Source organism: Balaenoptera acutorostrata, chromosome 18 (assembly GCF_949987535.1).
Source record: "Balaenoptera acutorostrata chromosome 18, mBalAcu1.1, whole genome shotgun sequence".
NCBI lineage: Eukaryota > Metazoa > Chordata > Mammalia > Artiodactyla > Balaenopteridae > Balaenoptera > Balaenoptera acutorostrata.
Genome location: NC_080081.1, coordinates 55,738,665 through 55,755,982, shown reverse-complemented (window position 1 = coordinate 55,755,982; position 17,318 = coordinate 55,738,665).

The window sequence follows — 17,318 nt, the reverse complement described above, 5'->3', positions numbered from 1 at the left end:
TTAATGGACACAGGCACTGGGGAAATACAGCTGTCTGTTTTGCAGTGAACAAAGAAATGGTCTGTTATCTGAAAAGTCCCTTAGGACCCAGATGCTTTTGAACAACTATTTTCCAGGCGGATAGAATATGCATGTCCATACATGGCAGGCTTGAGTACAAAGATGTGATATTCAATGTGTGGTGCCTGAACTAAAGCATCTCTTTTTCTCTCTCTGACCTTTCCTACAAACTGGAGGGAACTGGAGCACTCTCTGCAGAGGTGGAAGATTGTCTCAGCTCCACAAAACCTCCTGAAAGCAGACATTCACTCACTTGGCAGGAATACAGCCCTGCACAGCTGGCCTGGCGCCTTGCCCCCTCACATCTGAAGTCTATCTTTAGAGAGGGGTTTCTCAGCGAGAGGGGCTCCCCTCTTTTAAAATACAAACAGCTCTGGGAGGCCATCCATCACACACATCTTGGTTTGAATCCCTCATTCACAGGCTTTCCTCCTAGCCCAGCTGAGATGAAGGTCCTCAGACAGTACTGTGACTGGGGGGGGAGGAGAAGAAGGGGGTGAGGGACGTTTGCCACTTGGAGCATCACCCAAGCAGAGGAATGAGCCTGGGGCACAGCAGGAGGGCATGAGACAGGGGCGCATGGTGGGCTGTGCATTTGGTTCTCCTGAGAGCACTCACTGAAGGCTTCCACGGGTGTGCATTGGTGGTGGCTGCGTTCTCTTCCATCTTGTTTTTAATTTTTTAATATTTTTAAGGGGTTCAAGTCCTTTTTTTAAATTAATTTTTATTAGAGTATAGTTGATTTACAATGTTGTGTTACTTTCTGCTGTACAGCAAAGTGAATCAGTTATACATATACGTATCTCCCCTCTTTTTTTGGATTCTTTCCCATATAGGTCATTACAGAGTATTGAGTAGAGTTACCTGTGCTATACGGTAGGTCCTTATTAGTTATCTATTTTATATATAGTAGTGTGTATATGTCAATCCCAATCTCCCAGTTAATCCCCACCCCTTGCCCCCTTGGTAACCGTAAGTTTGTTTTCTACATCTGTGACTTTATTTCTGTTATATGTGGAATCTAAAAAAAAGGTACAAATTGAACTCATCTTGCTTTTTTAGAGACATCAGATTTCCACCTGTATTTTGCCCTCCATCTTATGGAAGGTCTACCTTTCTGACATCTGGGTTACAGAAGCAGGCGCAGCAGACATGTCTGGGAGGGAATACCCTAGCCATGATTAAGGGCCTTCAGCCCAAGGGCAAGGCCTTTCAACTTTGGAAACCTACTCCACAGCCCCTGAACCATGTCTCTGGTGAAGTGAACAAATCGGATTCTTTTTTATGCCCTGTTCAGTTTGCTAAGAGAAGAACTCTTGCCCTGCACTGGGGACCTTTCAAAAGAGAACTCGCACCTCTGAAAGGCTGCAGCATTTATTGGAGGCCACTTTCCTCCTTGCAGAGGCAGGGCAGGTCTGCGCCCCACAGGACAGCCCAGCAAGCCACGGGGAAGTTCTAGTGCTAAGAGCTGTGGAATTCCCAAGCTCCATCCTGATGAGGCCTAAAATGAGATCAGAGTGAGCCTCTTCAACTCAGAACATTCCTTTTGTGGAATGAGTTCTGAGCACACTTCTACTAGAAAGTTTTCTGAAGTGTCTGTAATTCAGCCTTTAGGAAGAAGATGTTATGTAACAGTTTCTAAAAGCCCTTAAGGATGTCCTGCCTGCCGTCTGCTGCACACGGTGGGATGTTACTCCAGGACCTTGCTTCAGACAGGTCTGGACTCAAAGAGGGCTAAAAATCCTCAACAGAAACTCTCCGGTAATTAAGCAGCACCCAGCAACAAATGAGCACAGCCGTGTGGCTGACAGGGTCTTTGTGCTTCGGCTGGGAGTCAGGCCTGTGCCTCTAAGTTGAGAGAGCCAAGTTCAGGACATTGGTCCACCAGAGACCTCCTGGCTCCACGTAATATTAAACGGCAAAAGCTCTCCCAGAGATCTCCATCTCAATGCTAAAACCCAGCTCCACTCAATGACCAGCAAGCTACAGTGCTGGACACCCTAAGCCAAACAACTAGCAAGACAGGAACACAACCCCATCCATTAGCAGAGAGGCTGCCTAAAATCATAATAAGGTCACAGACACACCAAAACACAGCACTGGACGTGGTCCTGCCCACCAGAAAGACAAGATCTAGCCTCATCCACCAGAACACAGGCACCAGTCCCCTCCACCAGGAAGCCTACACAAACCACTGAACCAACTTTAGCCACTGGGAGCAGACACCAAAAACAACAGGAACTACGAACCTTTAGCCTATGAAAAGGAGACCCCAAACACAGTAACTTAAGCAAAATGAGAAGACAGAGAAACACACAGCAGATGAAGGAGCAAGGTAAAAACCCACCAGACCAAACAAATGAAGAGGAAATAGGCAGTCTACCTGAAAAAGAATTCAGAGTAATGATAGTAAAGATGATCCAAAATCTTAGAAATACAATGGAGAAAATACAAGAAATGTTTAACAAGGACCTAGAAGAACTAAAGAGCAAACAAACAATCATGAACAACACAATAAATGAAATTAAAAATTCTCTAGAAGGAATCAATAGCAGAATAACTGAGGCAGAAGAACAGATAAGGGACCTGGAAGATAAAATAGTGGAAATAACTACCACAGAGCAGATTAAAGAAAAAAGAATGAAAAGAATTGAGGACAGTCTCAGAGACCTCTGGGACAACATTAAACACACCAACATTCTATTTATATGGGTCCCAGAAGAAGAAGAGAAAAATAAGGACTGAGAAAATATTTGAAGAGATTATAGGTGAAAACTTCCCTAATACGGGAAAGGAAAGAGTCAGTCAAGTCCCGGAAGCACAGAGAGTCCCATACAGGATAAATCCAAGGAGAAACACGCCAAGACACATATTAATCAAACTAACAAAAATTAAATACAAAGAAAAAAATATTAAAACAGCGAGGGAAAAACAACAAATAACATAAAAGGGAATCCCCATAAGATTAACAGCTGATCTTTCAGCAGAAACTCTGCAAGCCAGAAGGGAGTGGCAGGACATATTTAAAGTGATGAAAGGGAAAAACCTACAGCCAAGATTACTCTACCCAGCAAGAATCTCATTCAGATTTGATGGAGAAATTAAAACCTTGACAGACAAGCAAAAGCTAAGAGAGTTCAGCACCACCAAACCAGCTTTAAAACAAATGCTAAAGGAACTTCTCTAGGCAGGAAACACAAGAGAAGGAAAAGACATACAATAACAAACCCAAAAGAATTAAGAAAATGGTAATAGGAACATACATATGGATAATTACCTTAAAGGTAAATGGATTAAATGCTCCAACCAAAAGACATAGACTGGCTGAATAGATACAAAAACAAGACCCATATATATGCTGTCTATAAGAGACCTACTTCAGACCTAGGGACACATACAGACTGAAAGTGAGGGGATGGAAAAAGATACTCCATGCAAATGGAAATCAAAAGAAAGCTGGATTAGCAACTCTCATATCAGACAAAATAGACTTTAAAATAAAGACTATTACAAGAGCCAAAGAAAGACACTACATAATGATCAAGGGATCAATCCAAGAAGAAGATATAACAATTGTAAATATTTATGCACCCAACATGGGAGCACCTCAATGCATAAGACAAATGCTAACAGCCATAAAAGGGGAAATTGACAGTAATGCAATAGTAGGGGACTTTAACACCCCACTTTCACCAATGGACAGATCATCCAAAATGAAAATAAATAAGGAAACACAAGCTTTAAATGATACATTAAACAAGATGGACTTAACTGATATTTATAAGACATTCCATCCAGAAACAACAGAATACACTTTCTTCTCAAGTGCTCATGGAACATTCTCCAGGACAGATCATATCTTGGGTCACAAATCAAGCCTTGGTAAATTTAAGAAAATTGAAATTGTATCAAGTATCTCTTCGGACCACAATGCTGTGAGGCTAGATATTAATTACAGAAAAAAATCTGTAAAAAATACAAATACATGGAAGTTAAACAATACACTACTAAAAAACCAAGAGATCACTGAAGAAATCAAAGAGGAAATCAAAAAATAGCTAGAAAAAAATGACAATGAAAACACGATGAACCAAAACCTATGGGATGCAGCAAAAGCAGTTCTAAGAGGGAAGTTTATAGCAATACAATCCTACCTCAAGAAACAAGAAACATCTCAAATAAACAACCTAACCTTACACCTAAAGCAATTAGAGAAAGAAGAACAAAAAAAACCCAAAAGTTAGCAGAGGAAAGAAATCATAAAGATCAGATCAGAAATAAATGAAAAAGAAATTAAGGAAATGATAGCAAAGATCAATAAAACTAAAAGCTGGTTCTTTGAGAAGATAAACAAAATTGATAAACCATTAGCCAGACTCATCAAGAAAAAAAAGAAGACTCCAATCAACAGAATTAGAAATGAAAAAGGAGAAGTAACAACTGACACTGCAGAAGTACAAAGGATCATGAGAGATTACTACAAGCAACTATATGCCAATAAAATGGACAACCTGGAAGAAATGCACAAATTCTTAGAAAAGCACAACCTTCTGAGACTGAACCAGGAAGAAGTAGAAAATATAAACAGACCAATCACAAGCACTGAAATTGAGACTGTGATTAAAACTCTTCCAACAAACAAAAGCCCAGGACCAGATGGCTTCACAGGCGAATTCTATCAAACATTTAGAGAAGAGCTAAAACCTATCCTTCTCAAATTCTTCCAAAATATAGCAGAGGGAGGAACACTCCCAAACCCATTCTACGAGGCCACCATGACCCTGATACCAAAACCAGACAAAGATGACACAAAGAAAGAATATCACTGATGAACATAGATGCAAAAATCCTCAACAAAATACTAGCAAACAGAATCCAACAGCACATGAAAAGGATCATACACCATGATCAAGTGGGGTTTATCCCAGGAATGCAAGGATTCTTCAATATATGCAAATCAATCAATTAGATACACCATATTAACAAATTGAAGGAGAAAAACCATATGATCATCTCAATAGATGCAGAGAAAGCTTTCGACAAAATTCAACACCCATTTATGATAAAAACCCTCCATAAAGTAGGCATAGAGGGAACTTACCTCAACATAATAAACACCATATATGACAAACCCACAGCCAACATCATTCTCAATGGTGAAAACCTGAAAGCATTTCCTCTAAGATCAGGAGCAAGACAAGGTTGTCCACTCTCACCACTAGTATTCAACATAGTTTTGGAAGTTTTAGCCACAGCAATCTGAGAAGAAAAAGAAATAAAAGGAATCCAAACCGGAAAAGAGGAAGTAAAGCTGTCACTGTTTACAGATGACATGATACTATACATAGAGAATCCTAAAGATGCTACCAGAAAACTACCAGAGCTAATCAATGAATTTGGTGAAGTAGCAGTATACAAAATTAATGCACAGAAATCTCTTACATTCCTGTACACTAATGAAGAAAAATATGAAAGAGAAATTAAGGAAACACTCCCTTTTACCATTGCAACAAAAAGAATAAAATACCTAGGAATAAACCTACCTAAGGAGACAAAAGACCTGTATGCAGACAATATAAGACACTGATGAAAGAAATTAAAGATGATACAAACAGATGGAGAGATATACCATGTTCTTGGATTGGAAGAATCAACATTGTGAAAATGACTATACTACTCAAAGCAATCTACAGATTAAATGCAATCCCTATCAAACTACCAATGGCATTTTTCACAGAACTAGAACAAAAAATTTCACAATTTGTATGGAAACACAAAAGACCCTGAATAGCCAAAGCAATCTTCAGAAAGAAAAACGGAGCTAGAGGAATCAGGGTCCCGGACTTTAGACTATACTACAAAGCTACAGTAATCAAGACAGTATGGTACTGGCAGAAAAACAGAAATATACATCAATGGAACAGGATAGAAAGCCCAGAGATAAACCCATGCACATATGGTCACCTTATTTTTGATAAAGGAGGCAAGAATATACAATGGAGAAAAGACAGCCTCTTCAATAAGTGGTGCTGGGAAAACTGGACAGCTACATGTAAAAGAATGAAATTATAACACTCCCTAACACCATACACAAAACTAAACTCAAAATGGATTAAAGACCTAAATGTAAGGCCAGACACTATCAAACTCTTAGAGGAAAACATAGGCAGAACACTCTATGACGTAAATCACAGCAAGATCCTTTTTGACCCACCTCCTCGAGAAATGGAAATAAACACAAAATAAACAAATGGGACCTAATGCAACTTAAAAGCTTTTGCACAGCCAAGGAAACCATAAACAAGATGAAAAGACAACCCTCAGAATGGGAGAAGATATTTGCCAACGAAGCAACTGACAAAGGATTAATCTCCAAAATTGACAGGCACCTCATGCAGCTCAATATCAAGAAAACAAACAACCCAATCCAAAAATGGGCAGAAGACCTAAATAGACATTTCTCCAGAGAAGATATACAGATTGCCAACAAACACATGAAAAGATGCTCAACATCACTAATCATTAGAGAAATGCAAATCAAAGCTACAATGAGGTATCACCTCACACCAGTCAGAATGGCCATCATCAAAAAATCTACAAACAATAAATGCTGGAGAGGGTGTGGAGAAAAGGGGACCCTCTTGCACTGTTGGTGGGAATGTAAATTGATACAGCCACTATGGAGAACAGTATGGAGGTTCCTTAAAAAACTAAAAATAGAACTACCATATGACTCAGCAATCCCACTCCTGGGCATATACCCTGAGAAACCATATTCAAAAATAGTCATGTACCACAATATTCATTGCAGCTCTATTTACAATAGCCAGGATATGGAAGCAGCCTAAGCGTCCATCAAGAGATGAATGGATAAAGAAGATGTGGCACATATATACAATGGAATATTACTCAGCCATAAAAAGAAATGAAATTGAGTTATTCGTAGTGATGTGGATGGACCTAGAATCTGTCATACAGAGCGAAGTAAGTCAGAAAGAGAAAAACAAATACCGTATGCTAACACATATATATGGAACCTAAAAAAGAAGAAATGGTTTTGAAGAACCTAGGGGCAGGACAGGAATAAAGACGCAGACGTAGAGAATGGACTTGAGGACATGGGGAGGAGGAAGTGAAGCTGGTCGAAGTGAGAGAGTGGCATGGACATATATACACTACCAAATGTAAAATAGATAGCGAGTGGGAAGCAACTGCATAGCACAAGGAGATCAGCTCGGTGCTTTGTGACCACCTAGAGGGGTGGGATAGGGAGGGTGGGAGGGAGACGCAAGAGGGAGGGGATACGGGGATATATGTATATGTATAGCTGATTCACTTTGTTATGCAGCAGAAACTAACACACCATTGTAAAGCAATTATACTCCAATAAAGATGTTAAATTAATTAATTAATTAGTTAATTAAAATAAAAGCCCTTAAGTAGTATTACCTCAGCACAAAAAAATCTAGTGCCTCTGAAAAAGGAATGTGACCCCTTAAAGAAAAATAGCTCTTTTTCCCTCTTCTAAGGAAGATCAGGGGTTCTTTCTTTGTTTGTTTTTTTAGGTACAATTGACATATATCATTATATTAGTTTCAGGTGCACCACATAATGATTCAATATACGTATATATTGCAAAATGATCACCATAATAAGTCTCGTTAACATCCATCACCACACATATAAAGAGGACCTGTTGTGCATTTCCTGATCCTTGGCTCTGACCTCCCTCCCCTTCATCACTGCCGTCCCCAAAGTGCTTACAAATAAAGACCATGACATCAATTTCCCTCTTAAAGCCACTTCAGCGCCTCCCTATGATGATCTCATTTGTCCCGTCGTTGGGACATCACTAAATCAGCCTGTCCCACCCAGGTCTCCTGTGAAGAGGCCACATGGCTGGCACCCTGAAAATATTATATGAGTCAGGACAGGGACAAGCACAGAAGGCAGGGAGAGGTTGACGTTTGTTACGAGGAGAGTCACCCTGCTTTCTGTAGTCAGCCCCATCCCCGCCATGCCGTAGCACCCGAGAAACCCACCCTCAGCTCTGTGTGGTGCAGGTCCAGCCTCCATGAGGTCACGATGGATTTCTGGACCTGCCCCTGTCAGCTCTGTGACTTTAGGCAAGTTTCCGGGCCTCTCTGAGCATCACTTTTCTCCCTTCTGAGATGAGGACAATAATTCCATATCTCAGGGTTCCTGTGAAGATGGAAGGAAAGTAATGAAAGCACCTCATAAACAGAAAGTGAGTCCAGATCAACAGGCATGTGGTCTTAGGCCCATAGAGGGACGTGGCCACTTGGAAGGTGAGGGTCTCTTTGGCTAATTTTGTTTGGAGAACTTAGGCCTGGTCAGACACCTCAGAATGGATGCAGGGCCCAGAGCGGCCTGTCCCTCAGGAGGAATGATGTGGGGACCGAATAAAGGAAAATGGAGGGCAGAGCAGCTGGGGGTGCAGGGCAGATGATGGGCAGCCCCTCAGCCCCAGGACTCTGATCCCTCCCATGCGCTCTGCCTTACTTACACTTACTTACACTTACAGACGTGGTTGTGATCATGACGTGTTTCCTGGTCAGAACTTCGTTTCTGTCTCTGGCTGAGGGGAGGTGAAGTGGCCTTTCTCAGGAGGGCCTCCCAGGAGTTTGCAAGGCAGCCCCAGGCTTCCCTTTGGGAGCTGTTAGCACTGGAGCTGTTTTTAAAATAAAGACGATAATAGAGTCCATCTGGGATGTCTTCCTGGCCTGTGCCGCTTCCTCAAACCCATGGGAGAAGACCTGACTCAGCCAGGTATTCAGATATTCCTCGAAGGAATTGGTCCCTTTAGTGAGTCCCTTGAGGGGGAGGCAACTGAGGAGTCTTAGAAGGTTAATTCTGGGCTGCCGTGTTCTATATACTGGGAGAATAATAAAAATTATTATTATTAAACAAAATAATAATAGCTGGCCTTTATCTAGAACGTCCCACGTGCCAGGCACTTCCTAAGCACTTTTCATAGATAAACTCATTAAATCCTTACAACAATTTCAAGAGACAGCTACTGTACTTACTCTCATTTTATTTCAAAAGCAAAGACAACCATCTAAAAAATACAACAAATGAGTGAATAAAACAAAAAAGACGCAGACTCACAGATCTAGAGAACAAAGTAGCGGTTACCAGTGGGGAAAGGGAAGGCGGAAGGAGCAACATAGGGGTAGGTGGGGCAAAGGGTTATTATGGGATTATGTGAAATCATGTGTGTGCAACTTTTGAAAATTGTAAAGCACTGTAAGATTTAAAGAATCATTCAATTAAAAAAATATTTTTTTCATTAAAAAAAAAAAGAGCAAAGACCACCAGTCTACTGTAAAAGAGGAAAGAAAAAGCCAACTTGCAGACTGAGGGAGAGAGCGGTACACGCGGCAGGCACCCTGATCACAGTGAGAACGGTCTCCGAAGCTGAGTGCATCGTGTCGTCACTGTTCCCAGGTCTGACTTCCCTGTCGCGGGGAAGAACAGGGATCAAGACCCGTTTGCCTTCAGCCCGGCCTCGAGAAAGCAGTCAGGAAACTTGAATAAGGAGCTGTGGGCTGCAGGGGCACCGTGGTCCTGGGAAGCGGGATGTGGGCTGGCTCTCAAGGGTGAGCAGTCAGGGAGGCCTGGGGGGGAGGCGGGGGCCAGAGTGGTCCAAGCCAAAGCCTGATGCTGGGATGTCCGAGGGGCAGCGGCGGTGACAGGTCTCCGTGCTTAGCTACCACCGTCCGGCCCTGAGAAGGGGCCTCCTCCTCAGGGCCTCCAGGGTGGCCTTCTGGGCTGCTCAGCTGCCAATGCCAGCCTCGACTGGCCGGGGTGGGGGGGCGGGGGGAGGCCAGTGGGCAGCCCAGGCCCTCCTGGAGCCCAGAGTCATGACAGCACGACAGAGCACGTCTCCTTACGTGGCGGGACTTCCTGACGTGGCTGGTCTGTTTTGCTTTGCATGTTTGTTTCTCCTTGAAAATGAGCTGAGAAGCTTTTACCCAAGATTACAAGTTGGGCTGGTGATGAAAGGTCCGTGCCGTGCACAAGGAGCCCTCGGGGAAGAGCGTTCACATTTGCAAGCCCTTTTGTTGAAAATAGCTTTCTCTGTGGGAAGAAAAAAAAAAAGGAAATTAGCTGGGAGGATTAGAATCATCTTGGCCTTTGTGAGGCTGCCTGAGATCCCTGGCTAATCATCATGGCTGCCAAACATTTCAACCCTACACACAACCCAGTAAGACCTCTAGATTCATAAATCTCTAGAAGGCTTAGGAAAAAATCAGTCGGCGCATGTTCCCAAACCCAGGCAAAATCATGCTTCAGCAAGTCGTTTTGCAAAGGGCCTGACAAAGTATGGATTAGTCAATGAGATGGATGGATGGATGGATGAATTAGTGGGGTAACTCAGTGAGTAGATGAGGGGGTGGATGGATTGAAGGGGAGAAAGTCTACCCTATTTAAAATACCTCAGAGAAAGGAGATTCCCAGGGCTCTTGTTATTACCCACAATAATAATAGTGTAGTAGAGGTAGAGATTCAGCTTTAGCCTAAGCGGGAATTCTGTCACATCTGCCAGCATGGCAACACAGGACCACTTCCAATCCACTTATGTGAAAGATGAGGGACCTCGTGAAAAGGATTTCATCCCAAGAAAATAGCAAATCAGACACATAAGCTTGACCCTATAACAAAATCTTAGTAGTGGGAAGGACAAGGATGCAGGGGGGTATTGAACATGAATTTCTGTCCAGGTCAGCCCCTGGTGACAAGCACACATCCAGGCAGCTGTGCCCAGAAGACACAGTGACACCCAGCAGAGACCATTCTTTACGGGCACCTGAGAAAGCTCCAAGGGACCACATGCTGCTTAGCAAGGCACAGAGGCCTTGACAAAAAATAAAATGTCCTCAAGCTCATGGGCATCAGATTCGAATCATGACTCCTGTACTAACCAGTTTTCTGTCCTAGGGAACTTTTTAAAAGTATATTTCTGGGACTTCCCTCGTGGTGCAGTGGTTAAGAATCCACCTGCCAATGCAGGGGACACGGGTTCAAGCCCTGGCCCGGGAAGATCCCACATGCTGCAGAGCAACTAAGCCTGTGCACCACAACTACTGAGCCCGTGTGCCACAACTACTGAAGCCCATGCGCCTAGAGCCCATGCTCCGCAACAGGAGAAGCCACCGCAATGAGAAGCCCGCGTACGGCAACGAAGAGTAGCCCCCGCTCGCCACAACTAGAGAAAGCCCGTGTGCAGCAACGAAGACCCAATGCAGCCAAAAATAAATAAAATAAAATAAATTTATAAAAAATAAAAATATATTTCTATTAAGATATAATTCACATACCATAAAATTCACCCTTTTAAGGTATGCACTTCTGTGGTTTGGAGTATATTCAGACAGCTGGGCAAACATCATCACTACCTAATTCCAGAATATTCTCATCACCCCAGAAGGAAATCCCATGCTCATTAGTAGTCATTCCGCAGTGTTCCTCTCTCTAGTCCTTGGCACCACTAATCTATACTTTCTGTCTTAATGGAGTCTCCTACTGGACATTTCCTACAAACGGATTCATACAATATGTCATCTTTTTTTGCATCTTTCACTTACCACAATGTTTTTAAGACTTATCAACGTTGCATCATGCATCACTACTTCACTCCCATTTTATGCCCAAATAATATTCAACTGTACAAATATACCATATTTTGTCTATCTGTTCACCAGTTGATGGACATTTTGGCTGTTCCACTTTTGAGCCAATATGAATAATACTGCTGTGAACATTCCTGTACAAGCTTTTGTGTGGACATATGTTTTCAGTTCTCTTAGATATGTAACTAAGAGTGGAATTGCTAGGTCATACAGTAACTCTATGTTTAACTTTTGAGAAGTTGTCCAACTGTTTTCCAAAGCAGCTGTACCTACCATTTTATATTCTCACCAGCAAGATGAGGGCTCCAATTTCTCACATCCTTTCCAACACTTGCTATTTTCTGTCTTTTTAACTATTGCCATCCTAGTGGATGTGAAGTGGTGTCTCATTGTGGTTTTGATTTGCATTTTCCTAGTGACTAATGATATTGAGGACATTTTCATGTGCTTATTGGCCATTTGTGTATCTTCTTTGGAGAAATATCTATTCAAATCCTTTTCCTATTTTTTAACTGGCTATTTGTCTATTGTCGAGTTGTAAGAATTCTTTAAATATTCTGGATACTGGACCATTATCAGAGGTGTATGATTTGCAATTATTTCCCTCATTCTGTGGGTCATCTGCACTTTCTTAATAGTGTTGTTTGAAGCAAAAAAAGTTTTTTAATTTTGATGAAGTCCAATTTATCTAATTTTTTCTTTGGTTATTTGTGCTTTGGGTGTCATATCTAAGAAACCATTGCTTTATCCAAGGTTATGATGATTTATGCTTATGTTGTCTTCTAAGAGTTTTACAGTTTTAGCTCTTACATTTAGATCTTTGATCCATTTTGGGTTAAATTTTGAGTATGGTGTGAGGTGGACATACAACTTCACTCTTTTACATGTGGATATTCAGTTTTCCCGGCACTGCTTGTTGAAAAGAGAATTCTTTCCCAATTGAATTGTCTTGGCGTCCTTGTCAAAAAGTAATTGACCATAAATGTACGGGTTTATTTCTGGACTATCAATCCTTTTCCAATGATCCATACATGACTATCCTTATGCTACTACCACATAGTTTTGATTACTATAGCTTTGTAGTAAGTCTTGAAAATGAAAAATATAAGTGCTCCAACTTCGTTCTTCTTTTTTAGATTATTTTTGCTGTTCTACGTCCCTTACATTTCCATTCGAATTTTAAGATCCGCTTGTTGTCATTTCTAGAAAAAAGAAAAGGCCATCTGGGATTTTGGTAGGGATTGCATTAAATCTGTAGATCACTTTGGGGAGTACTACCATCTAATAAAATTAGGTCTTCTTGAACAAAAGATGCGTTTCTATCCTTTGAGGACTTATTTCATTTCTTTCAGCAATGTTTTGTAGTCTTCAGGGTATAAGACTTGCACTTCTTTTTTTATTCCTAAGTATTTTATTCTTTTTGATGCTATTGTATGTGAAATTATTTTCTTAATTTTATGTTCAGATTGTTCATCGCTCATGTACAGAAATACAATTGAGTTTTGTATATTGATCTTGTATATGGCAACCTTGCTGAACTTGTTTACTAGTCTGATGCAAGTGAAAACACCACAAAGCTCACTGTTCTTACTAAGCTTCAGCCATTTTTCTTAATTAAATGCTCCCAATTCTTGCAGGCCTTTAGTTAATTTCCACAGTTCTGAAAAGTTGATTCTGACCATTTTCCCAGTGTTCTCGTCACTTTTATGGAGGAGAGGATTTTTCCGAGGTCCTTACCCACCAGCTTTACTGACATCACCCCTCTTAAGGATGCGTTTTATGCCTCCATTTCCTCAACTGTAAAATGTTTTGTTATTGTTTCATAGTTTTTGCGAAATGATCAATAAGATAATGTGGTCACAACATTCTAAATCAAATATACTTCAATTAAAAAAAAATAAGATAATGTGGTAAAGCACAAACCACCTGGCACTAGCGAGTACTCAGGAAGGCTCCTATCACTGGAGAAAGAGGCAGGAAGCGGCTGTGAAGATGCAGCGGCCATCTAGCCTTGCTCACCTTCGCACAGCGGTCCCATCCTCAAACCACCACGCTTATACCCAAATAGCCCTCCCCCAACCCCCGCCTGGGCTTATACTCAACTCCTCATACAGCAAACCCTCCCTTTCATTCCTGTCTCCCTGTCAAAGCCTACCTTTCCCAAGCTGTGCATCGTCAGTGTCTGATCTCTGCCAGGTGGGGACATGCCAATGACTCGTAAGCCAGCCAGCCAGGTAACTGAGGGTCTGAACCTGGCTATGCTCACAGGTCTGAGTGAGGGTCACCAAGCCTGACAGCAGCCACGGCCAGCTTGGGAGAGGCAGAAAGAGGCAGATTTCAAACCACGCCAGCTCCATCCACCTTGACCTCAGGCCCAACCTGGCGGGGAGGACTTGCATGGTTTATGAGTGATACTAAGAAGCCTAAACCTGGAGGTTTTCAACCAGAGAGAGCAACTGAGTGCTCACGATAAACCTCGAAGCCCTGCAGGCCTTCCTTGCATTCCAGCCACCTCAGCCTCACGGGGATTAGTCAGTTAGTTGGGCGCCCAGCCCCGGAGGACGTGGTGCTCCCCCAGCCCCATCTCCAGATGATCCACCCACGCCCCGCCCTCCAGGCCACCACAGCCTCTGACTGACCTCACATCTGCTGCCCCTTTGCTGGACCTGCCCTCCCACCCCCTCCCCCATCTACTTGCCCCTAGTCCTTCAAGGCCTAACTCACGTGACCTTCTGAGAGAAGAATTTCCAGAGAATCTTCTCGCTACTGCTCTGCCTCATAAATGTATCCAGCACATATTTACTGAGCAGCTGCTATGTTTCAGGCACTCTCCTGGGTTGGGGATACAACAGTGAACTTGCTCTGGTGGAACATACATTCTAGTGGCAAAAGCCAAAAAATAAACAGGAAATATGTAGGCAGTGATAAGCTCTGAGAATAAAAATAAGAGGGTGAGGGTTGTATTGGGGGCACGATTTTAAATAAGGTGCACAGGGAAGCCTCTCTGATAAGATAACAATTGAGCAGAAACCTGAAGGAAGTAAGGGTGTGGGCTGCTCAAATATCAAAGAGAAAAGCATTTTAGCCAGAGGGAACAGCAAGTGCAAAGGCCCTGAGGTGGAAGCGTGTTTTACAAGCTTGAAGAACAGCAGGGAGGCCAGTGTGGCTGGACTGGAGTTAACACGGGGGAGAGTGTCAGACAATGAGGTCAGAGAGATAGCGACCCCTAAACTATGCGGGACCCTGCAGTTCACTGTAAAAAGTTTGGATTTTACATGATGTAAGTCTGGTAGTCAATGAGGGTTCTGAGCAGAACAGTGACATACTCTGAATTGCATTTTGAAAGGATCACTTAGGCTGCCATATTGAGAATAGGTGGTGGAGGGTCAAGGGTGGAATCAGAGAGATTGGTTAGGAGGTCATGGCAATGGTTCACACATGGCACAATGGTGGCAGGGCCCCAGGGGAACAATGGAGGTGGTGAGAGGTGATCAGAATCTGGGTATATTCTGATGGTCCTGCCAGCAGGATTTGCTGATGGATTAGCTGTGGAATGTGAGAGAGAGAAAGGAATCTAAGATGATGTCAAGGCTTTGGGTCTGCGGAACTGAAAGCAGAAAGTTGCCACTTACTGAGATAAGGAAGCCAAGCAGATAAAGTAGAAGGGGTGAAGCTGGAGTCCCCATCTTCTGCCTCCAAGGCCGGGCTCCTCCCTCAGAGCACAAAGACCCAGCTGTGGCGAGACATCCTTTCTGCGGGGATTTCCTGAGCCATCCACAGACATCTGCAAGTTTTATCTTTCCACGCTCCATGGCTGTGGACTGGGGGCACTTTGGAAATCTCCAACGAAGACCCTCTTTCCTCGGGTCACATCGTCTGAATACGCTGGGAACCAACAGAGTTTGTCCAGGTCCCAGTGGCTGACAAGAGGCGACACCCTGGACTCCCACACGCGCAGACCCTGAGCTGAGTCTCCACAAGGCTGGCAAGGGAGGAAGACAGGACATCCGAACAGCAGTTCTCTGCCTTGTCTGCATACTGGTGTCACACGGGGCAGGCCGCCCTCCAGGCCAGTTCATCACAACGTCTGCCGGGCCAGGGGGGTGGGGGGCATGAAGTGGAGCCTGGCATCTATGAGTCTCAGTTTCCCAGATGATCCCAATATCCAGCCAAGGTTGAGCACCACCACCTTGGATCAACAAGTACTTCTCTGGGGCCTCCTGGTGTTTCCTGATCCAGCTGTGCTGAGCCAGGGGCGAGCTCTGGTGGGGGGGGGGGGATGGAAGCACTCCTGTCCTTACAAAGTCAGGGGAAACAGGCAGGGGCTGCCGAACACCCTTTTGCTCAGAACTGAAACCAAATCCATCTCTACAGGAAAGCACTGAGGCTCACCCAACCCCACTCCACATCTCCACCTCTACCCCTGCTGTGAAAGTGAGCATATTTCTTTTCTTTTCTTTTTTTTTAAGGCAATCTGGCCAAGCTCTGCCCGGGAATGTCTCCCAGCCAAGCCCACCTGTGTGTGGAATGTGGCCTAGAGGCGAGAGAGCTCAAGGCTGAGCCGGGCGTTGGGTGTTCATTCCCACCTGGGCGCTGGGACAGAAGGGGTGATGGCAGGGAATTGATGGAAACAGGTCAGATTTCAATTACAGACGCAGGAGCCCGGAGACCTGCTCCCCTGCAAAGCCCAGGGTCAGCCGTTCCACAGCCAGCAGACAGAAGAGCCATTCATCCCACAGAAGCTCCCCCCAAGGCTTGCGGGCAACTGGGACCCCCTCCCCGGTCATCTGGCTCCCCAGACACTTTTGTGGACAGAACTCAAATAACTTGATTAAGGTAAGATGAAACGAGAAACGTTTGCTCCTTGAAAATTGCTAACATCTGGCCTGGCCAGCACACCAGAGCGAAGGCTCTTTGTAACTAAGGGAAGGGGTCCCCAAGGAGCTTGGGAGGGGGACCGCGGCTGCTCCCGCCACACCCACCTCCCAGCCCGCCCACGGGAGCCGCGAACTGTGATGCAGGGCCGGCGGGGAGAGAAGAGGGTCCTCATCAGCCCAGCTGGGCTTGAACCGCGACGCCGCCGTGACTGCGCATGCGCTCTTGAGACGCCGTTTCCTCGCAGTCTTGTCCAGCCAGAGCGTCCAGCGGATTCTGTGAGCGGAGCTGACACGGGAACATCTTCCAGTTCCCTTAAGTCTCCCTCCAGGCTCCTCTCACCTGCCCGTGGACCCATTGTTTGATAGACTCACTTATAGCTGAGTCAGACTGTCATTCGCACACCCCAAAGACCTCCTTTCTGTGGGTCCAGAAGGAAGTGAAAGGACCTGGTTGTAATCTGAATGTTTGAGTCCCCCCCAAAATTCATATATTGCAATTCTATCCCCAGTGTGATGGTGTTTGGTGGTGGGGACTTTAGGAAGTGATCAGGTGATTAGTATCTTTATAAAAGAGACCCCAGAGCACTGTCTCTACCCCTCTGCCAGATGAGGACACAAGGAGAAGACGGCCAACAGTGAACCAGGAAGAGGGCTCTCACCAGAAGTCGTATCTGCTGGCACCTTGACCTTGGACTCCCAGGCTCCAGAACTGAGGGAAATAAAT